Source organism: Thunnus albacares, chromosome 5, assembly GCF_914725855.1.
Source record: "Thunnus albacares chromosome 5, fThuAlb1.1, whole genome shotgun sequence".
NCBI lineage: Eukaryota > Metazoa > Chordata > Actinopteri > Scombriformes > Scombridae > Thunnus > Thunnus albacares.
In genome coordinates, this window is record NC_058110.1 from 35,453,753 (window position 1) to 35,478,131 (window position 24,379).

At 41.9% G+C, this 24,379-nt stretch overlaps 3 protein-coding genes across 7 annotated transcripts in view; 1 reads left to right on the forward strand and 2 right to left on the reverse strand.

Annotated features, from left to right (window-relative positions):
• Positions 1 to 7,606, reverse strand: part of LOC122981739 (extracellular sulfatase Sulf-2-like) — a 92,104-nt gene extending 84,498 nt beyond the window's left edge. For 3 of the 5 annotated variants that reach the window (XM_044350453.1, XM_044350455.1, XM_044350452.1), the window contains exon 1: positions 7,041 to 7,605. The gene's annotated coding sequence lies outside the window, so the exon portion shown is untranslated. Of the gene's footprint in view, positions 1 to 7,040 lie in introns of all 5 variants that reach the window. The other 2 variants (XM_044350456.1, XM_044350454.1) reach the window with 1 other exon arrangement.
• The window catches only part of LOC122981768 (polymeric immunoglobulin receptor-like), a 724,120-nt gene that overhangs the window by 258,677 nt on the left and 441,064 nt on the right, over positions 1 to 24,379 (forward strand). The window lies entirely within an intron of this gene.
• The window catches only part of LOC122981723, a 930,226-nt gene that overhangs the window by 114,496 nt on the left and 791,351 nt on the right, over positions 1 to 24,379 (reverse strand). The window lies entirely within an intron of this gene.

Sequence of the window (24,379 nt, forward strand, 5' to 3'; positions counted from 1 at the left end):
ACTAAAACAACTCTTGATGAGCTCTGGTGAAGGTTCACTAGTCGCCTCCCACAACCTGAAAATGAGCACTTCCTGTCCTGGTTGTTTTGATACACTGATCACCTGCAGCAGAGCGTCATCACCTGCCTGATAACATGCACACAACACGTCTACCGTCACAGATAACGTCGCCTGGATACTCGAGGCAGCCGTTATTCCCGTTATCACGTCTGTGCTCTGATGTTAGCAGTAGAGCTGTCGACGTAGCGGTGCAGTGTGTCTACAGGCGAAGCTGTCGGTGAATAAACACTACAACTCCTCCAGACCGAAGACAAGTTGCAGATAAACAAAGAGCTGAAACTCGCTGTAAAGCTGAGAGGAGCTGCAGAGTATCTGTATCTGTATCTGTATCTGTATCTGTATCTGTATCTGTATTTGAATAAAAGTGGAAAGAGGCTTAAAAATCCTGTTTTTGTTTTTATGACACTTTTAATTTTAGAAAATTAAAGTGTTATAATAATAAGAATAAATGAGATGAGATAGAATTAGATCAGAAGAATAGATCAGATGTAGTAAAATTGGAGCAAAATCCTCCAAATGAAACTCTCCAGTGTTTGATCATGTGACTCCAGAACGACACGTAGCAGCGTTTTCTAATCTGGCGTCTCTATCAGCAGGACGACATCATCTGTCTGTGTTTTATAAAACCTTTAAACACATCATCTGTTAATCAATAATCATGTTTTATGATGTGACAACCAGGGATGTGCAGAGATCCCAGTATCTGTATTTGTATTTGTATTTGAATAAAAGTGTAAAGAGGCTTAAAAATCCTGTTTTTGTTTTTATGACACTTTTAATTTGATATAATTAAAGTGTTATAATAAGTGTTCATGAATAAACTACCTTATGAAGTTGGTCCCCACACCGGGTCTCTAACTGGAGTCTCAGATCAGAGACGACTGCGCTGACTACTGAGATCAAACTTTACTCATCAGCTCGTTGCAGACAGACCTCTACCTATTTATACACCCAGAACACACAGACAGCACAGCCTGGAACATGTAGGGAAGAACTTCAGAGGTGATTATTGATTTGCACTTTTCATTTATTGCCTATTTTTTTTACAACCTAACTTTGTGTAAAGGAGAAGAGGAACAACAGGTTCTGGAGAGTCTCTTTGGAAACACTTTGCATGTGTCAGTAGCTCAGTTTTATCTCTGGAGAACATCCCCAACACATAACTGTTACAATATCTCTATGAAACTAATATAAAACCCACTATTTGTACTTTGCTGAATAATGTCTTTATTTTCAGGCTCACTCCTAGTGCAGAGTGACTAGCGTAGCTCCATGTGAGGAATAAAGCCAGCAGTCATCCAGGAGGAAACTCTGAGCTCAGACTTATAGAATTATAGAAATAAAAATTAAACTCACTTTAAAAAACTCGGCGACACAAACCGAAGACAAAGAGCAGAAGACGTCAACAAGTTTGACAAGTGAAGTGAAAGGTTGTGAATATTAACGAGTCGACATCTTGAACGTGACAAAACGTTCTCAGGCAAGAAAACGTGTTCAACGAGAGTCTTCAAGCCCCGCCCGCCGCTGACTCGAGTGACATCATCAGTGACGTCATCAGCTCCCTCTGGAGACACAAAAGGCTTCATAACTACTTCTTACACGGAAAACACCTGGAAACACAAACACACACACACACACACACACACACACGCACACATACACACACACGCACACACACACACACGCACACACACACACACACACACACACACACACAGGCTTTCTAAATGAATCAGTATTAGTGAAAAAGGAACAAAGAGAACAAAAAGAAAATAATGTGAGAAAGTAAAAGTGAGGACAGAGAGAGTGAAGGGGATTTACACTAAAGACTGTGTGTGTGTGTGTGTGTGTGTGTGTGTGTGTGTGTGTGTGCCTCCAGGCTGCAATGAGTTCAAAGGTCACCCGGCTGCGTTGCCATGGTATCGACCTTGTACCCAGCTGGATCAGCTGACGCCTGGTGAAGATGTGATTGTGTGTTTTCAGTGTTTTGCTTGTTTTTGTAGAAGTGAACAGTTATTCTCTTTTCTGGTGAATGTGTTGAATGTCAACATTCAAACTTTCATTCAAACGTGGAGGGAAAATGAAATATTCAATGTGTACAAATTCTAAATGTATGAACTTTAAGCACCACAGACGGTTTGAAGTGGTTCACCAGCAGAGGGCGTCCTTTAAAACTCACTATCAGACTAAACTAAACTAATCAAACTAAACTCACGCTGGTCAGATCAGTGTTGAAGTATTTTAGGAGTAAAAATGACCACAAAGATCGACTCTGCTGCAGTCGACGAGCAAGAACAAGGACCCGGCGGTGATCACGGCTCAGAGAGGCAGCGGAGCAGCCGTAGGAGGAAGATAGAGAGATCTACTTGATGATGATGATGATGATGATGATGGATGGACGTCGCCGATGACGGTCTCGGTTCATTGGTGGACGTGTCGGATGTAATTCGTGTAGTTTTACAGCTTTCTGCAGATCTGTTTTCACACTCAAACATCCATACATGTCTGTCTGAGTCTAAACTAAAGCACACACACACACACACACACACACACACACACACACACACACACTCACACACACTCACACACACACTCACACACACACACAGAGCAGGAATATGGATCTGGTTTATCAAACGAGCCTCGTGTGTCGTCACGTGTCACGTAACGGGGCTGATGAAACGTGAAGAGACACAGTCAGAGAACAGAAGGTTGAGAGGTCAAAGGCCAACGAAGCTGAGAGGAAGCTTCAGGCGATAGTGTCATCATCATCATCATCATCAGGACTCACACACACACACACACACACACACACACACACACACACACACACACACACACACACACACACACACGCACACACACAGCCGTCCCGTCATGTACCAACAACAAACAGCCATCAATAGGAAACCATCACTGAACAAAACATCAATAAGTGCCGTTACATCATCATCATCATCATCATCATCATCATCATCATCATCTCAGTCATTTCAATAAATGTTCAAATGATCCAATATTTCAGCAAAAATCAAAGATTAGAGAAAAAGTCCAAAAACTGAAAACAGATTTGTGTATCAGAACTTTGTTTTTTCTTCTTTCCTCTCCCATTAATCATCTCACCACCCCTCAGATTTATCTGCTGACCCTTTGGAGGGGCCCGACCCCTAGGTTGGGAACCACTGGACTAAACTAGCTAACTGTATATAAAGTAGTGTAAACTAGCTCCACCTCCAGCAGCTACAACAGTAACATGCTGCTCTAACACTGATGCTTCACTATTAATAATCTAATGATGTCATATATAATAATATATCAGTCAGAGGGACCAAACCACTACTTTTACTGCAATACTTTAACTACATCAAGCTCATAATACTTATGTACTTTTACTGCAATACTTTAACTACATCAAGCTCATAATACTTATGTACTTTTACTGCAATACTTTAACTACATCAAGCTCATAATACTTATGTACTTTTACTGCAATACTTTAACTACATCAAGCTCATAATACTTATGTACTTTTACTGCAATACTTTAACTACATCAAGCTCATAATACTTATGTACTTTTACTGCAATACTTTAACTACATCAAGCTCATAATACTTATGTACTTTTACTGCAATACTTTAACTACATCAAGCTCATAATACTTATGTACTTTTACTGCAATACTTTAACTACATCAAGCTCATAATACTTATGTACTTTTACTGCAATACTTTAACTACATCAAGCTCATAATACTTATGTACTTTTACTGCAATACTTTAACTACATCAAGCTCATAATACTTATGTACTTTTACTGCAGTAGGATTGCTGTAGAGATGCAGCCTGCAAGTCAAAACTCAGGGCTTCAACCTGCTCTGAACGTTTGGTTTGCAAAGTTACCTCCACTTCCTCCTCGTGATGATGTCAGATTGTTCTCACATGCCCACAAAGGGCCATCTGTTTGGTAATCTTTGTTGCTAAGGTGGTTGCTAAGGTGGTTGCTAAGGTGGTTGCTAAGGTGTTTCCATGTCTTGTTCAGCTCCAACATGTACGGATGGATCTGACAAGTTGACATTTGGAGTAAAGAAGGAGAGAAAGAAGTGAAATCCTGCTACTATAGTTTGTTTACGTAGCCTCCGGAGCCGGAGGAAGCTTCCTGAAAGCTGACCAATCAGAACAGAGTGGGCTCATCAGGAGGCGGGGCCTTAAAGAGACAGGAGCTAAAACGGCCTGTTTCAGACAGAGGCTGAACTGAGGGGCTGCATAAAGGACCAGTAGAAGATCAATAAGGAGTTTTTATTCCAGTAAAGCCCCAGAATATAAATATAGAGGCTGGAAATATGCAGGTGTTTCATCTTAAACATGATTTAATATTTCCAAATGTTTTAACGTCTACTGGTCAACTGATAAACTCTTTACATTTAAAGGTCCCCGTCAGGTTTCCTGTAGCGCCGCCTTCAGGTGAGACTGTCAGAGCAGACGAGTGTTTGTTGAGTTGTTTGTTAATATTGTGGCTGTAATGCAGAGTGCAGCCTGTAGAGGACGCTAACAGCACTTTACACTCTGACTGATGTTGTTTAATCATTTCATCATTTATTGAAGTGTCTCCTGCTTTAATGAGTCTGATTTTACATGATGAAATAAATATTGTATGACTTTAATGTAGTTTTAATTGTTTATTGCTTTGTTTTGTAACAAGAATTTATTATATCAAGCTTTAATTTTGGAGCCCGACAACTGCTGGGAGAGAGTGTGTGTGTGTGTGTGTGTGTGTGTGTGTGTGTTAATATTTGAAGAGTTGGGGTCAATGAATGTTTACATTCCAGCGGTAGCAAAGTAGCATCAGCCTCATTTACCCTGCTGAGTGTGTGTGTGTGTGTGTGTGTGTGTGTGTGTGTGTGTGTGTGACTGTGTGTGTGTGTGTGTGTGTGTGTGTGTGTGTGTGTGTTAGACGGTGGGAAGCCAGTAACCAAATCGTAATAGTTTCTGTCAATAGAGTTCCCGCCAACACCGACCACTGCAGTTCACACACACACACATACACACACACACACGACACAGCAAACACAGAGGAGTCAGAGGTGTTAAGAGGTGTAATTTTCACGCTGTTGTCAGACTCGTGTTTTAAACATCATACAGGTGTCAACAGGTGTGCGACTCTCACACATCAAACCTGAACAGACTGAACGTATCAGTCGCTGACGTGTTGTTGATCTTTCTGTCTTATTTTAGAACAAACACGCCGTCGCTGTTCAAATATTCACTAAAAGCAGTTTGTGAGTAAATCACCATGAATCACACTTAACATCTACAGTCGCTGCTGAGCTGTGACTTCCTGATACAGAGGCTGGTCATAACATGATGATTTCCAAATGAACTCAAATAAACAGTGAAAGAGTTACAATGGAAGTGATGGAGGACAAAATCCACAGTCTGAAGCTAATATGAAGCTTCAGCGTCCAAATGAGTCAAATCCAGTAGATATCTTTCAACGTTACAGTCTTTTTAGTGCCAAAGTTCCTCTTTTTGTTACTATACTTCCACCTGCAGCTCAACAGGGAAACACTGTCCGAGGAAACACAAAGAGGGAATTTGATGCTAAAAAGACTGTAAATGTGTCAGATATCCACTTGATATGACTAACTCAGACTGATGAAGCTGAATAGAAGCTTCACACAGACTTTTAAATGACTGTGTGAACACACTGTGGATTTTATCCTCCATCACTTCCATTAAAACACATTTGAAGGATCTTTTACTATCCAGTATGAACAGGAGGGATGATTACAGACACCTGACTGCTGCTTTTCACTTGCAAAAAAAACGGTGACGGTGAAATCGTCCTTTAAACTTTGTTCCAGCCTGAAACATCTCTGCTAAACACTGGAAGGGTTTTTAGTATGGTGAATAGTCTACTAACATCACGAGGGACGACGTTTGTGGTTAAACATCCTGAACAAGAATAACAGACGACAAAAAACTGAAACACCTTCCGGACCCCGAACGCCACACGAGATGCAGCCGCTGACGATGTTTATCTGCTGCTGAAAACGCCTCACATCCATCCATCCGTCAAAAACAGTCGATTGAAATATATAAGCAGCGGACGAGTGTGAAGAAGTGTTGCATGTTCACGCTCACCACATGATAACCCCCCCCCCCCCCTCCCTCTGACACACAGCAGACTTTCATCCTCTTCATGTCGTCTGCTGAGGATCAGACACCAAACTTTTTTCCTCATGTGTGACAGTTTGATGTGACGGCAGCGTCTCTCTCTCTCTACACCGTTATTGTTTCTGTCTGGAGAACTTTTTCTTTTTATGAGCTGTGTTTCTGTGTTTATATTCCCTGTGAAGCCGTTTGTTACTTAGTAAGGAAAACATAAAAAAATAATATCATTATAATAAAAGCAGAGCTCGGGTGGAACAGCTTCCCTCCCTCCCTCCCTCCCTCCCTCCCTTCCTTCCTTCCTTCATTCTCCCTCCCTACATTCATCCCTCCTTTTTTCTTTATTTCTCTCTCTCTCTCTCTCTCTCCTGACTGACCTCAGTGTTGCGCAGCTAAAACACACTCCCACGTGTTCTTAAAGCAGGAAGCAATAACACACACACACACACACACACACACACACACACACACACACACACACACAGTTAATAAAGCAGCAGCACGTGAAACACACACTGCTGCAAAACAAGTGTGACAAGTGACAACATGGCCTCAAAACTAACGCCAGGAGAAAAGTAGAGCAACACACACACACACACACACACACACACACAGAGTAACAAAGCTGCTCTGACCACAGAAACTGACACACAGTGAAGTAGAGCAGAACTGACACACACACACACACACACTTTGCAAATAAGCCCATAAATGACGACCTCACAGCAGCAGCAGCAGAAGAAGAAGAAGAAGAAGAAGAAGAAGAAGAAGTAAAATAATAAAGTAGAAGAGAGTAGAAACACTCCTGTACCTCCTGCTGCTGCTGCTGCTGCTGCTGCGTCTCCTTCCTCTGGACCTCCTTCGCTGTCGGCAGGTGTTCTTCTCCTCTCTGACCCCCAGGAAGGAAGGAAGGAAGGAGGAGGAGGAGGAGGAGGAGGAGGAGGATGAAGGCTCAAATCACACAAGTCATCTCTTCCATAAAGCTTTTTTTTTGTCTTTCTTTTGAGCAAATCCACACAAGTTGCGCTCACACTGACATGTCTTCCTGTCTGTCTGTCTAGAGACGAAGACAGAAAGTTAAGGGGAGGTGTGTGGGGGGGGGGGAGGTCTCTCTCGGTCTCCTTTTTTCTCGCTCTGTTCCAGCGCTGTGACTTTCTTACCCCTCCCTCCTTCTCTCTTCTCTTCTCTCTCTCTCTCTCTCTCTCTGTCTCTTTCTAACGGCGTCCCAGAGTTCCTCGGTGCAGCCGCCGCCGAGCCACCGCCACTGGTAAAGCCATCTGTTGCAACACGTCTGCCTGCCTGCCTCTCCACTTTCACTCTCCCTCCCTCCCTCTCAGGCTGAGAGAGAGAAAGAGAGAGAGAGGAGGAGGAGGAGGAGGAGGAGGAGGGACATGAGCCTCACTCACAGCCAATGGGGAGGCTCGGTCATCACTCTCTCTCTGCCTGGAAGGGGCGGAGACAACAGAGAGGACAGAATGAAACACACACACACACACACACACACACACACACACACACACACACACATTATATGGCCAAAAGTATGTGGACAGATACTTTATTGTACTTTTGTTCAGAGGTTGTCTTTCTTCCAGTGAGGAAAACATTTTAAAGATCCTCTCCAGACTTGTTTCAGACGTATAAAAACATGCTGTTTCCCATTAAAAAGGTTACTTACCTAGTTAGACATTCCTAAAGTTACATCTATTCCTCCCTCTTAAAAAAAAAAACAAAACAAAAACAACAGAATCTGTAAATATTGTTGATCTGTAAAGTTTTCCTGCTGGACACCAGATGTCTCCTCCTTCAAAATAAAGTTCATCCTCAGTGTTTGTTTACTGGAGGCTTCAAGTGTGTGTCGGTCCAATACTGGATCACGATTGGCTCCAAACTAGTTGTGATGTCATAAATCATGCACATAGGCAGATTTTCAATGAGCTCAGAGAAACTTTTCCTCCTTCAGTAGATGAATGAAAACAAACTGCACTAGAGATGTTTGTATCTGTATTTGTTGAGGCAGCAAAATTATTTGTATTTGTATTTGAATAAAAGTGGAAAAGAGGTTTAAAACTTTTTGTTTTTATTAAGCTTTTAGTTTTAGAAAATTAAAGTGTTACAATAAGTGAAGTGATCTCTGGGGAGCGCTTCACTAGTGTCAGTAGTTCAGTTTTATCTCTGGGGAACACCCTCAACTCCGGGACTGATGTCCAAATAAGGAAATGTGCGTCATGTAGCAGGTGGATGTGACTCCCCTCACTGAGACCTGCTGATAGACGTCACAGCGGAGCAGAGGAGAGACACTGAGATAGTGATGTAACCAACCTGCACGCTGCTATTTTTTCTTCCCGAAAACAAATAATGCTAGTAGTATTTGTATTTGTATTTGTATTTGTGCTTTGCTGAATAACACCCCTACTCTGCACAAACATCATTCTGCACAGAAGAAGAAGAACAAACACGTGTTTCTGAGTGGAGGAGATTAAAGTCCTGAAGTCCACAATCCATTAATTCTGATTCTTGATTCAGTTACATCCAATAATAAACTAATATTATATGAAGCACTTCTCAGTTTATTCTGGGAAATTGAATTTCTTCTACATTCAACACCTGAGCAACACTGTGAACATTAACCTCAACTATTAAACTGTGGACTGTTGAGCAAATACAAAAAGACTAAAACACATTAAATATATTATATTAACAGTTGAGCAGGAATAATAACAGACCTGCATCATCATACAGCAACTCATGGACTGTTTCAACTTTAATGATTCACAGACAGAAACTGAAAGTCTGCTTGTTAATTCATCGGCACCGTTTGTATTTGCACTTGTGTTGACAGGACATCAGTCATGTAATTAGCCGCTCGGCAGGTAGAGACACACTAGAGTACAGCAGAACCTGCACACTGTTCAGTCCACTTCCACCGTTTCACATCTCGGAGAGTCGGAGATAATAAAATATCTCGTTAGCGAACACAAACGGAGAGATCAGATCAGATCCTGAGTCACCACAGTCCACAAACTGTTCACCTCACGGTTTAACAGGACTGTCGTGATTCAAGGCAGCTAATATAGCAGCTAGCATCTACAGTACTTACTTACTCTATTATTATAGACCGCTTACAATAAGTAACCACTGCTTACACTTAACATTTAGTGCATGTTTACTGAGTAAAGACACAAATGCAAAGATCGACCTCTGAATTTCAAGAATCAATATTAGATCATTCAAATAAGAATCACGATTAATCAGAAAGTATTTTTTTTATCCAGCTCGACTTAGATTCATCATCACACTCCTGTAACAGACTCACGATGGAAAAGAGGAACAAAATTGATGCAGCAGAACCAGAAATGCAATTTTTTTTTTTTTGTCAAAACCTGGTGCGTACATTACCCACAATGCAACCTGGCCAGAGACAGTTCAGTGGTGATACGACTCCCGAACCAAAGCTGGGAGAGCTGAGAGTGAGTTTAAAGTCTTATCAGACACCAAAACCCAGCACAGTGATTTATAATATTATATATTATTTATAAAACTAAAACTGTACAAAGTCATCGACCAGGAAAGTGTCTTTACAACAAACAATGCAGAACAAAGTCAGAGGTTGTTTATCTGCAGCACAACAAGCTAACGAAGCTGTAAACAGAATCACGTTCCTGCACATGCTCAGTAGCGTCTGCCGTACACAGAACTACTCTCTGGAGACTGAAAACATGATGCTGTTATTAGTCTTTGGAGCCGTTTCTAAACTAACTAACTTCATGATGAAGGATCATGTGACCCAGAGCAGCGGTGTGACTCACTGACGTGTTTTAATCAGATATATCAGGCTGTAGATACACACACGATACTCGTTAGTTCATTATTGAACTGGCCGTCATCTGCAGCGTCTCCATCATGTTGCACTTTGAGCAGCTGAGGATCGAACCGCCGATCCTGTGATGAGCGAACACTCTGCTCTACCTGCCGAGCCACAGGATATCTGCAAACAGCTGGCAGAGTAGCGTTAGCTAACCGGCTACATGGCGGGAACAGACGGAACAAAGTGGAATCACGCTTCACTTCTCATAACCAGACGTGTCATCATCATCATTTTTTACAATCGTGCTTCTTTATAAGTTTTCTTTTTTATGCTTAACTAGAAATATTGTAGAACTGCAGGAATAATACAATCAGGAATTTGAAAAGAAACTCATCACATCTGACCAATGAGAGGAGAGAACACTCTCACATGGTTTTTACAGATGCAGTTTGGTTTGTTTGGATTTTTCTCTGTGTGAAAAGAAACTTAACCAACGAGTTTATCGACTCGAGCGCTGATTCAGACCTGAACGTACAAACCGTTGACGCCCCAAAGATCAAAATCACTCCACAGAACTGTGATGTGTACCACGATGTCATCAGACAGTTTATACACCGTATATATCGGACGACAGTCAGACCAGCAAAGATTAAAGCAGGTTTATCACCCTAGACGTGATAGACAGTCGTCAGCCATACTGCTGCGTATGTTCTGACTGCTTCTTTCCTATAAATCTGTTTTTAACACCGTGTCAATCGCAGTAATCAACCCGTACGCAGCCGTTACACCTTCTGGCCTTTCTCCAAAAAAAACAAACAAAAACAAAACTCTGAAGTCTTCATGCGGGTGCCCTCCCCCCCCCTCTCTCTACTCTAATAGTTAGATGGCTAATTATCTTAAATTGGAAATACAACCATCCACCTACTCGTATGAGTTAACGAGCTGCATTCATCTGTCGGTGCTGCTGGGTTCACTCCTCTGGACATGTGACTGTTGTGTCTGTTGTGGATGTTGTTAAATCAAAAAAGGTGAAAAAATAAAGTTCTATCAAAAAAATAAATAAAAATAATTTTAAAAAATCCAGGGGCCCTAGACTGCTTCCTTGAGGGACTCCAAGGACCAGCAGAGTGGAGGCGGTTCTATCAGCAGACTGATGAACATGGTGTCATAGTCACATGTTACACTGTCACATATGGGTGTAACGTTCGGGCGGTTGCATATTTTTTTTGGTTTAGTGGAAGTTCAAGAGTGATTCAGAGTGAGAGAAGAAGAGGCGGAGGAGGAGAAGAAGAGGGGAGAGAGGAGGGAGGCAGCAGCAGAGAGGAGGGAGGGGGGGGGGGGTGGAGGGCAGATTGTAATGGAGCTTTTGGCAGAGCTCCTGGCTGTTCATGGGTATTCATGTAGCTGGTGGCTTCAGTTAAATGGAGCAAACAGAGAGAGAGAGAGGGGGGGGTGGTGGGGTGGGGGGGTGGGGGGGTTGGGGGGGGGGGGGGTGCTGAGTTACAGCCGAACAAGAAGTCTGCTTATGCTCTTCCCAGTGAACACCATGCAAACACACACACAGACATGTCGAACGCTGCGTTTGAATCTATTAAATTAAATGAGTGTGAATGTGTTTCCAAATGTCACCGAGGTTTATGAGTTCAGCAGGTAAAAGTTCCTGTTCAGAAGGAGTCCAGCTAAGACCTGCAGACACCCCGAGTCTCCAACACCAACACCGAGTACTCACACCCTGAAGAACCAATACATCAGTGTACAAATATGCCATCACATGTAAAAGTCCTGCATTTAAAATCCTACTTAGGTTAAAGTATAGAAGTATTACCAGCTAAATATACTTAAAGTACTGAAGTAAAAATACATTGTTAATACTGATGAGTCAATGAATAAGCAGTATTTTATTGTTGTGGCTGCTCCAGGTGGAGCTAGCTTGAACTAGCTAACAAAGTTTTCAAATGGAAATACTCAAGTAAGTACTGCAAAAATGTATTTAAGTAACAACACTTAGTTACTTGCAACTCAAGATACTTTAAATAAACAGCATAAAACATTAAAATGCTAGTTTTTATAAGAGAAATAGATAAAGGAACAGAACAAAGCAGACAAACAGTCCAACACCACGTAGCTAACGCTAACGTATATTTCTGTTACTGCTGCCTGAGTCCCTTCTGCAGGTCGCCCTCTCATCCCGCTGTACAACGCAGACGTATTATTATCTTATTATGTTTAAACGAATAAGTTTGACATCTTGGTAAATGTGCTCATTCTGTCTGTACAGTGTCTGAACAGTAAATATGAAGCTACAGCTGGCTAACTTAGCTTAGCACAAAGACTAGACACAGAGAGAAACAGCTCGCTAGCAGCAGCTCTAAAACTCATTAATCAACATGTTATATCTGGTTTGTTTAATTCAGGCAAGAACAAAGTGTAAATACAACAAACCGCTGTTATACAAATCCTAATACTATTCTAAACAGTGGACAGATAAGAGTGAGATATCACTCCTCTCATCTAACTCTCAGCAAGAAAGCAAAGCTGTGCTCATAATTCCCCCCAATGCATCATGGGGCTGAGAAGAGAAATGCATAAGATTTGAAGTTTTGAAGGGCTTTAATATTAAAATATTTGCAGTTACCAGAGTCTTCAGAGCATCTGAACCTCTGAGTGTTTCTGCAGGTCGTCACTGTTATGTTTCCAACATAAACCAGCTCTGCCTGCTCTCCTGTGAACCGGCTGCTGTTTCATGTCCCTGACAGAGCCGAGAGCCTTTTCACAGCTCACAGTGCCGCCGAGCGCCTCCACTTCAGAATATTCTGACTTTTAAGCGTCACTCTCTAAATGGAATTAATAGTCTCACAGCTTCAACAGACAGAATCTGTTTAACACTGCGAGCAGAAAAAACTTTTAACCAACAAAAAATGAAGTGTCATGCTAGCTGATGTTTACTACTGTCGGTGCTTTGAGTGACTGAAACCTGAAGCTACAGCAGCAGCTGATAGTTTCCATGACGAACGAAGGTCAGAAACATCTGCGTCAGTCTGGTTTTCTCTCTTAAACTACAAACAACATTCAAACCTCCAGATGTTCTTTTTTTTATTCTTGTGGATTGATCAGGCGGGGAAAAAAAATCATAATAAATTGGTTTTAAATATTTCACTCAGTTTAAACACAAGTGGTTTCAGTCATGATAACACTGCTGCTGTCGGTCAGTAACGTTTAGGAAAGACAGCAGATAACAAACACTTGTAAATCTGGATTTTAAATTTGAATATCAATAAAAACGTGAAGACACATGAACACATAATCAGATGAAGGAAACATAATATAGAGTGTGACTGAAGACTTGAACAGACAGCAGCTGAAGTCTCACTGAATACTAAAGTGTGTTTCCAGGTGTTGGGGAGTAGTACTACTGCATATGTCTCCAGAGGCGGCTGATGATGTCACTGGTGATGTCACTTGAGTCAGTGTCAGCTGGCGCTCGAAGAGTCTGAGAAGTTAAAAGAATGTGGGTGTGTGGGTGTTAGCGGAGAGACGTTAGCGGACCCTCTGTAGCTCCTCATCTACTGCTGGAGGCTCAGCAGCTCCAGGCTACATTAGCTGCTATTAGTATAACACAACCACAAGCTCCAGCTGCATTGTGGGTAGTGTAGGCTATCCAGGTTTCCACGAGGTAGAAGAATGTGTGGAATCAATTTTGAAATATGTTTTACTGTCCATTGTGAGTCTATGCTAACTCTTATGTTTAGCTTAAACCTGCATTCATTCAGTCTGTTTTGGCCTCTTGGGGGAAGCACAATAACTACATATTGACATATTATCATCTAATAAAGTTAGAGAATATAGTAAGCAGTTGCTTATTTACTTATCAAGCAGACATGTAGCAACATGTGCTGTGTGTTTACATTAATATCCCTGTGTGAGTCGTATCCTGGTCTTGATCACATGACGATATGATCATATATGATGTTTACATCAAAAACCTGGATACTAATAATATCCCCGTTTACATGGTTTTAACAGTATGGTCTCTGATCATCTGTGTGCAGGTGTATCTTGATTTTCTACGTTCAGAAACCTGGATCAGCTGTTCACAAGCAACAGTATCCTGGTTTCTCAGAACCAGGATCAGGTGTTATAAGGTGCACCATCATTCATTTGGAGTCGTGTTTCTGTCCGTCTGATAAATGTAAATCCAATATTCTCTGTCCTTTTAGCTCTGGTTTGGTCTCTTCAGCTGCTAAATGTTATATTTCCTTCATCAGCTAGTTGCTAACTGTGTCTGTCTGCTGTTTGTGGACAGCTGGCGTATGGTGGGGTTTTTACCGCTCTGAAAATGATGATACAAACAGTAAAGCTGCAGGCCGTAAAACTAAAACAGAGCTGTAAGATGATATCGTACGATAAAGCCCAGTTGGGTAATAATCCTTACTGTGGGTTGGTCACTGTGAGCAGCACCTTTCACAGTGCAAGTCATTTGTTCCACATTTAATAAAAAACTAGAAATGGTTAAATTTCCTGAAGAAAGTTGATGTGAAATTTTGCTGATGAAACATTTCAAACAACAGAAATACCGAACAGTGAAATAGCAGTTAAAATAGAAGTGCTGGAAGACATTTCAGTCCGAGTGTAAACACTGAAGAAAGTCATGAAAGCATTTGAATATCTGCTGACGTATAGAATTTCAAACCAGTGTGTGTGTGTGTGTGTGTGTGTGTGTGTGTGTGTGTGTGTGTGTGTGTGTGTGTGTTTGTGTGTGTGTGTGTTTGTGCAGAGCTCAGACCAACAGGACAGTAGAGGAACGGTACCATCTGGAAATATGCCTGACTGAACACACACACACACACACACACTGAGCCCTCTCCTGGGTCTCTGAGCAGTAAAGCGTCCTGGGAAAACGCTTGTCCAGCTGCTGCAGCCTTGAGGCGTTTACAGAGAAAACTGCACATTAAATCAACGACAGACTCACACTTATTTACTCAGCAGAGTGTTTTCTCTGCAGCTCAGCTCCTCTCTGAGTGAACTGCAGAGATTCTCTGCAGTGACACACTGTCACACATCTGTAACACACTGTCACACATCTGTAACACACCGTCACACATCTGTAACACAAATCATACATCTGTAACACACTGTCACACATCTGTAACACACTGTCACACATCTGTAACACACCGTCACACATCTGTAACACAAATCATACATCTGTAACACACATCACACATCTGTAACACACTGTCACACATCTGTAACACACTGTCACACATCTGTAACACACTGTCACACATCTGTAACACACTGTCACACATCTGTAACACACCGTCACACATCTGTAACACAAATCATACATCTGTAACACACATCACACATCTGTAACACACTGTCACACATCTGTAACACACCGTCACACATCTGTAACACACCGTCACACATCTATAACACACTGTCACACATCTATAACACACTGTCACACATCTGTAACACACCGTCACACATCTGTAACACAAATCACACATCTATAACACACTGTCACACATCTGTAACACACCGTCACACATCTGTAACACACTGTCACACATCTGTAACACACTGTCACACATCTATAACACACTGTCACACATCTATAACACACTGTCACACATCTGTAACACAAATCATACATCTATAACACAGTCGCACGTCTATAACACACTGTCACACATCTGTAACACACGTCACACATCTGTAACACACCGTCACACATCTGTAACACAGTCACACGTCTATAACACACCGTCACACATCAGTATTACACATCACACATCTGTAACACACCGTCACACATCTATAACACACTGTCACACATCTGTAACACTGTCACACGTCTATAACACACTGTCACACGTCTATAACAGCAGATATACAGTCCAATGAAGGAATTCATAGATGGAAATATCATCACAGCTGTTCACTGACATAACTGCTGCACCAGGACCAGTCGTCAGTCCGTCCACAGCAACATGTCTGGACAGATACTTAAACTGTCCTCAGATCTGTTCACCACATCCAACCCACACGTCTGCATGAAGGACTTCATACGTTTAGACTCCTGAAAACGTTTCTTTGTCGTCTTACTGACTGCTGGTGTGAAAAGACCTTTAAACTGGACTTATGGCCACTTCATAATCCAAGAACTAACTAATCGATATGAAGTCTATGTTGTGTTCTATGTAGCTGAAAGTCATGTTGGGAGTTCCCATAAGTTCAGCGACTGTGTAACAATTAAAACCCAGTGGGGAGATTTCTGTTCATCACTTTATTCACCACAAATCCAACTGAATCTGCATCATGTCTTTGTCCTTTGCTCCTTCAGGAACATGACGTCATTCGTCAGTTGAGCTGTCCGACACTTTGGTCCAAGACAGACTGTCATGAAATTTCCAACTAAACTTTCCAACTAAATGATTAAGTATATCATCTCTCAAAACAATCTATTTCCATCATGGTTAAAATAAACAGATTTTAGCTGTTGGTGGGAAAGCTGCTGCAAAAGATTTTTAGTCACAGATTTACACAGATATAGTTTGAAGAACTTTGGAATTTGTTTGTAATCAGACTGGCTGAAAATATAAAGTCATTCAGCAACATGTCTCAACTTCAGCAGAGCTGCAGAGGGAATTATGGGACCTGAGAGACACTGCCTGACTATATAAATCACGCAACAGCTCCAGATCCGATACTTCAGCTTTTCAGTTTAGTTAGAAAACACAATTTGGACATAAATCCTGTTTACTGTGGAGTGTTGATCGTCTCTTTAGGCTCCCGGCGGGCTTTGAAGCTGTCAATACCATCGACGAAGAGACAAATGGCCCTGCACTCCGGACCCTTAACGGCACCGCAGGGTCTGCTGAAACCACCGCTGCTGTCGGCTTCAGTCCGCGCTGCGCCTGAATCAAGTTTATCGGCAGAGCTTCGTGCTGTTTATACTGCTGGCAGGTACGGCGCTCAGACTGGAGGCTGCAGAGACATCCTGACAGGAAGTATGAACAAAAGCACTAAGACCGTCTTTGTAAATAAAGCCTAATGGATCTGTGGGCTTTCAATGATGATCGTTACTCAAGCAGGGGTTCAGCTAACAGACAAGGTTTAAATTAGGAAGTCTGGCCAGTTTTAATCCTTCAAACTAGATGGGAAACTGAAGTAGTAACAGATATTCTGTCACTTAGACAGAAAAACAATGATGTACAAAACTTCATCCCTGTTGTGTCCCAACATGAAAAACACAACTGAAGCCAGCCAGAAGCAAATCCTGACCAGCGTCTCAAACTGTAGCTTAAACCGCCACAGAGCAGCTAACTCACTGATAGCAAAGCTGCAGGTTTAGGAAGCGTTTTACATCTGAGATGACGTCTACATTAACCTGCGAAATTCTAAAACGCTGCAAATACCTCCGTTCACATTAAAACACCAAAACGGGTAATTCTCCTCCTACTGAGCATGTGCAGGGGACGGTAGGAGGTGAGTCGGCTTTGCTAGTTTTACTGTAAAAGATGGTCCTTATTATAACAGTGTTACAAAAGAATGTACATAAACTGTACATTGATCAATCATAATAATTACATCAAGCAAATGAAGACAGAAACATTATCATGAAGTATAAACAGTTTGGGTCCCAGTACAGAGCCTTGAGGAACCCCTCAGGTAACCTCTCTGAGTTCACTGCTATGAATCTGAACTGATGCTGATTCTCTAGATAACTCTTCAACCAGGAGAATGTTACTGCTTCATAAGAAGACCATGATCAATGGTATCAAAACAATGTTTAAGTTGATAAAAACCTCAAATGTAAAGTCTTTGTTTTCTCCACTAGTTCCATTACTGCCGATGAGCTGGACCAGTTAGATCGAAATCCATACTGGTGATCACTTAGTGAGCTGTTTATCAATGAAACTTTAACAAATCATTTTCTAATATTTTATAGAACTTTGGACGCAAAGAAACTGTTCTATAGTTTGAAAATAAATGTTTTTCACAACAGGAATAACGTCGTTACTGTTTTAATCTGGTTGATTGATTACAAATACGTGTGAACGGTTTCACAACACATTCAATATAGACTTTATAAGTTTCATATCGAAAGAATTCAAATCTTTAGACTTTTTACTTTTTATTTATTCACTATCACGATGATGTCACTTTCATGAACTCCTGTAAGGAACAGCTCATATCTCCCCAACCAGCCTCGTGACATAGATGTCATTTACTCGGGTTGGACCAACATTCAGAAGTCATTTGATTCATCAGCGATATCTTTTACATGGTCTATGATATAATTATTGTTCTTATTAAAATAACCAGTGTCTTCTGCTTTCCCAGTTCCATTTCTGATGATGCTGTTGAGAATCTGCATGTTGTTTCTATTAAACTTTAGTAATTTCCTACAATACTTTCTTTTAATGTCTCATTAAGCATCATCAATGTATTTTATATGTTCAATACTTGATTTCTTTTTCTTGTGTCCTATATTTTCCCTGTAGAGTGTAGTTTTGCATGCGTATTGAAGCCCTCTATGGTTTATATATAGACATTTTTGTTTCCCACTGCACTTTATTAAAGGACAGTGTGCATCATATAGATGTGTTAATGTTGCACTGCGACCTCCATCAGGATCATCTTTCCATTTTGTTTCATCTCACTCTTAAAAGCAACAATTTTCTTTGGTGTTCTTTGGTTTCGCTCTTAAGATCCTTTTTGGAAAATAGCAAAAAAAAACAGGTAGCTGGTCACTCATCATATCCCTCCACTGTGTTGTTCTCACATCCAGCAAGACGTCTGCTCAGAGAAATATCGGATAATAAAGCTCAGTGCCAGGGCAGTAAAAACACTACAAACATTATGTTCAACTATAAATTCCTACTAAAATGTGTCTGTTGTCACATTTTCAAATAAAAACAAACCATAAATCAACAATAAGAAGGAAGTGTAGTTAACAGCTCACACAGTGGTCAGTCAGTAGCAAACATGCAAGATGATGATTAGCTCGCTAGCAGCACTCAGATCCTTTACTTCAGTAAAAGTAGAAATACTCCATTACAAGTCCTGAATTGAAACTGTTAAAGGAGCGGTGTGAAGGATTTAGTGGCATCTAGTAGTGAGGTTGGATACTGTGGGGGGGGGGGTATTATACATTCCCTGTTGTGTCCCAGGCAATGAGATACACACTGCTGTGATTCATTTTGTGTTTCAGGGTCTCAGAATTACAAAAGAAGGTCCAGCATGAGAGAGATGATTCACTCGGAGTGTTTTATGGTCTCAGCTCAGAATGAAAAGTGTTAGTTAGCAGCCGTCTCGCTGCGGAACAACTGCTGCTGCCGCAACACAATGACAGGAAAATACTGCAGATAGACATCTAAACACTGTGTGTGTGTGTGTGTGTGTGTGTGTGTGTGTGTGTGTGTGTGTGTGTGTGTGTGTGTGATGGTGATGAATGAGTGTGCTACCCGCCCTGCAGGGTAATTCATTTCTCAACCTGAACAACACTTACTGTCAGACCGAACAGGATTAATAGAGGACCACAGCCTACACACACACACACACACGCACACACACACACACACACACACACACACACACACATTCACATGCGACTGCAGTCTCACTGTCATCCGAGACCAAAATTCTTGTGGTTTTGCAGGAAATGATGTCATCAGGCATGAGCCCGACTTTCAGGCACAGATTGAACATTCGATACAGAAAAATGTAAATAAAGATTTTTATTTTATGACGAGACTCAAGAGTTACAGGGTGCAAATTAAAGGGACAGTTCACCCAAATGACTGAAGGTCTGATAGATGTGAGAGTTCACTGCTGCCTTTAGAGATAATAATTACAATCAGATGCAAATAATCGATCATTTTGGAGTTTTGGTGTTTAGAGACGGAGAACAGCTGGATGTAGAATCATGTATACAGAGATATTAACAAGCAGCTCCATGTGACCGACATCTAAAACATAATCAAAACCTCTGCTAACATATTATAGGAACTATTCTCTGGAGGTAGAAATGGCTGAAAGCATTTGAGGTCTGTGCTTTATTCCTTCCCTCATCATCATGTGACATAGACTGTCATACTTATTAGATTACAAAGCCGAGACACTTCCTTCATACACAGACGAAAGAAATATCCTGTCAACAATAAAAAAAAACTTCCTCTGGACACGAGACAAAGACGAGTTTTATTCTTCATCCTTTTTCTTAAACTCTCCCTCCTGGGAAACAAGTCTCAGACTGACTCATCGTGGAAAAAATCACACTTTATTCTGTCTCATGTCTGTGTTCATGTTTTCTATTCTCAGTCAGTAATGAGTCATTTAGGAGGAAATAACAGAGTGCAGCCATTTACAAATGAGATATGATGGTTTTATCTGTGTTCATGCTGTTAATTTGTTGATTATTTTCTCGATTTAACTGATCAGATATTTGTTGTCCATAAAATGTCAGAAAATGGTGAAAAGTGTGGATCAATGTTCAAGATGACGTCATCAAATGTCTTGTTTTCAGTTTACTGTCATAGAGACCAAAGAAAGCAGAAAATATTCACATTTAAGAAGCTGGAATCAGAGAAATTAAAACGATTAATGGATTCAAACTAGTTGGAGATTAATTGAATCGTTTTAATAGCTGACTGTCGCAGCTATAAGAGGTTCCCTGTTCCAGTATCACCTGTGCTGTGAGACTGAACAACAACTCTTTACTATTATGTCTATTTAAATATTTATTAATTATTACTGCAATCTATGACGACTAAATTTGGGTTGTATTTTTATATTCTTATCTATATTTCTCTGTATTTATGTCGTTACATACATGTCTTTCTTAAAGGCCTACATACTAAACATCATTACTTCTTGTTTCTTTAAATCCAGCCTCCTATGAGAAATATTATTCATGTGTCTGCTACAGACGCTGGTCTGTTTAAACAGTTTAATCAACTTAAACTGCTGCATTTAACACTGAAACTGAGCGTCGGAGCAGAAAACACAGTCGCTCCGCGTGGCGCCGTCCTCTGTTTCCATCACAGTTATGTGTTCAAGTCATTCAAGCTTATTGACTGATGCATCGACTTGGCAACTTTTAGGGGTCCAGGCCCTACTGATCCAGGGTTTTCCCTCCCTGTCTAACTCAAAGGCCTTTGTATTACTGGCCGCCGCCTTTGTTGAAAATTCTGACATGTGGTGTTGACGGAAAACAAAAAAGGCAGAACAGACTGTCTCCAGCGTGCACATGCTGGAGTTATCTGCTAGTTCATTCATTTTAATTTAATGAATAAATGATAACCTTTGTGAGACTAACTTGAAGTATATTGTGAACTTTCTACACTGTCGAATGTTAGCGGAGCAGCAAACTCCAGCAGTAACAAACGAGACCAGCTGACCAACACACACTGCAGCATTAAACAGCTTTAACCAACTCTGAGGTGAAGAAAATAAGTCGGTGTTCAGTCTGTTTCACCTCAGAAACCCTGCAGCCGCTCAGCGTGATGAACAGAGATGTTTTTCCTCTGAGCTGACGGAGCAGCAGAGAGGCTGCTCACTGCTGGAGACATGACGTTAATAACACAGCGGAGCAGAGAGGCTGCTGACTGCTGGAGACATGATGTTAATAACACAGCGGAGCAGAGAGGCTGCTGACTGCTGGAGACATGACGTTAATAACACAGCGGAGCAGAGAGGCTGCTCACTGCTGGAGACATGATGTTAATAACACAGCGGAGCAGAGAGGCTGCTCACTGCTGGAGACATGATGTTAATAACACAGCGGAGCAGAAAGGCTGCTGACTGCTGGAGACATGACGTTAATAACACAGTGGAGCAGAGAGGCTGCTCACTGCTGGAGACATGATGTTAATAACACAGCGGAGCAGAGAGGCTGCTCACTGCTGGAGACATGACGTTAATAACACAGTGGAGCGGGGGGGCTGCTGACTGCTGGAGACATTACGTTAATAACACAGCAGAGCAGAGAGGCTGCTCACTGCTGGAGACATGATGTTAATAACACAGCGGAGCAGAGAGGCTGCTCACTGCTGGAGACATGACGTTAATAACACAGTAGAGCAGAGAGGCTGCTCACTGCTGGAGACATGATGTTAATAACACAGCGGAGCAGAGAGGCTGCTGACTGCTGGAGACATGATGTTAATAACACAGCGGAGCAGAGAGGCTGCTGACTGCTGGAGACATGATGTTAATAACACAGCGGAGCAGAGAGGCTGCTGACTGCTGGAGACATGACGTTAATAACACAGCGGAGCAGAGAGGCTGCTCACTGCTGGAGACATGATGTTAATAACACAGCGGAGCAGAGAGGCTGCTCACTGCTGGAGACATGATGTTAATAACACAGCGGAGCAGAAAGGCTGCTGACTGCTGGAGACATGACGTTAATAACACAGTGGAGCAGAGAGGCTGCTCACTGCTGGAGACATGATGTTAATAACACAGCGGAGCAGAGAGGCTGCTCACTGCTGGAGACATGACGTTAATAACACAGTGGAGCGGGGGGGCTGCTGACTGCTGGAGACATTACGTTAATAACACAGCAGAGCAGAGAGGCTGCTCACTGCTGGAGACATGACGTTGATAACACAGTGGAGCAGAGAGGCTGCTCACTGCTGGAGACATGACGTTAATAACACAGTGGAGCAGAGAGGCTGCTGACTGCTGGAGACATGACGTTAATAACACAGTGGAGCAGAGACGCTGCTCACTGCTGGAGACATGATTTTAATAACACAGTGGAGCAGAGAGGCTGCTCACTGCTGGAGACATGATTTTAATAACACAGTGGAGCAGAGAGGCTGCTGACTGCTGGAGACATGACGTTAATAACACAGTGGAGCAGTCTGCCTCCTCAGTTTGTTATTCTCATACAGGCAGGAGACTGTAAGATGCTTTCACATTAATTAATTCATTGATTAATGCAGTTAGCTTTTTAAAATGAAAAGGCTGTGGACCATTTATCTTATCAGCCAGTTATATGTCATATTGTATTTCAGTGGACTGAGGACAGCAGTGAGTAGTCTGTCACACAGTCTACTGGAGCATGAGACTGAAAATAGTGAAAGTGTTGTGGTTGTGTTCAGACTTGGTTCAGGTCAGAGAAAGATCCTGGTCTCTGTTTAATACAGAAAAAAGTCTGCAGTGACTTGAAGCTCAACATGTTTATGAACATTTAAGCCACAGCAGCATCTTTCACTAACCTGAACCAAACCTGAACACACACAGGACTCAGGATGTGAACCCGGATCTCTGCTGTCAGAGTCCTGCATCCACCCCGACCTCCTCCCTCCCACTGCAGAGACACATAGAAATGTAGCTTCATTACTGTGAACATCATCCAGGCAGAGATTATGTTTGATAAGACATAAAGTGGGAAACAGTTTAGTCGTATATGAAAGTCATTTCTAGGAGACAGAGTTGCACACAGAGCTCTAGTCGGCCTCCCAGCAGTTCTTCCCCCTTAGCAGCGGTGGGGTGGGGGGGGGGGGAGGCAGCGTTGTTACCTGTTAAACTTGATTTATACCTCTGCGTGAAGGTGTTACGCCATAGCTGACTCTTCAAAAATGTAACTTCCATCAGAGCTGCAGCAGCAGCAGCAATGGAGACAGGAAGTGAGGACGGCAAGAACTGTGATTGTATTTTCTCCTACAAGTTCCTGATGCTGGTGGAGATTGTTGAGAATGATGTCGACGTTAAGAAAGACTCTCAGTGACATATCTAGTGAAGCCATATTACACTGCAGAACTTCTGCTCACCGCAGAAGCAGGATTTCACTTCTGTTTCTCCTTCTTTACTCCAAATGTCAACTTCTCAAATCATCTATACATGTTGGAGCTGAATCACATCTGAAATATGCGAGTGAACAACATGAACAACGTTAGCAACAAAAGCTACGTCAGGACAGCCACGAGGAGGAAGTAGAGGTAACTTTGCAGGTTGAAGCCCTGACTTTTGACTTGCAGGCAGCATTTTTACATACGTTCACCTCAAGTTTTGGACCTTTGACTATATTCAACCTCTGCTGTGTGATAATATGTCTCCTTTAAAACAATTAAATAAGATCTGGCAGAGTTGGAGGAAACGTTGATAACCAACAGTCTCTAAATGCATCAGTGTGGAAATAGCTGTAAAGTATCTGGGCGGCTGCTGTCAGAAATTAACTGCTCCTGCTGCTTTTTTATACTCAACTCTCTCCCACAGAGCCTCACACACACACACACACTAACACACACACACACACTAACACACACTAACACAGTGACGACCCCCCAACCCGTCCGTCAGAGGAAGCCTGTTTCTAT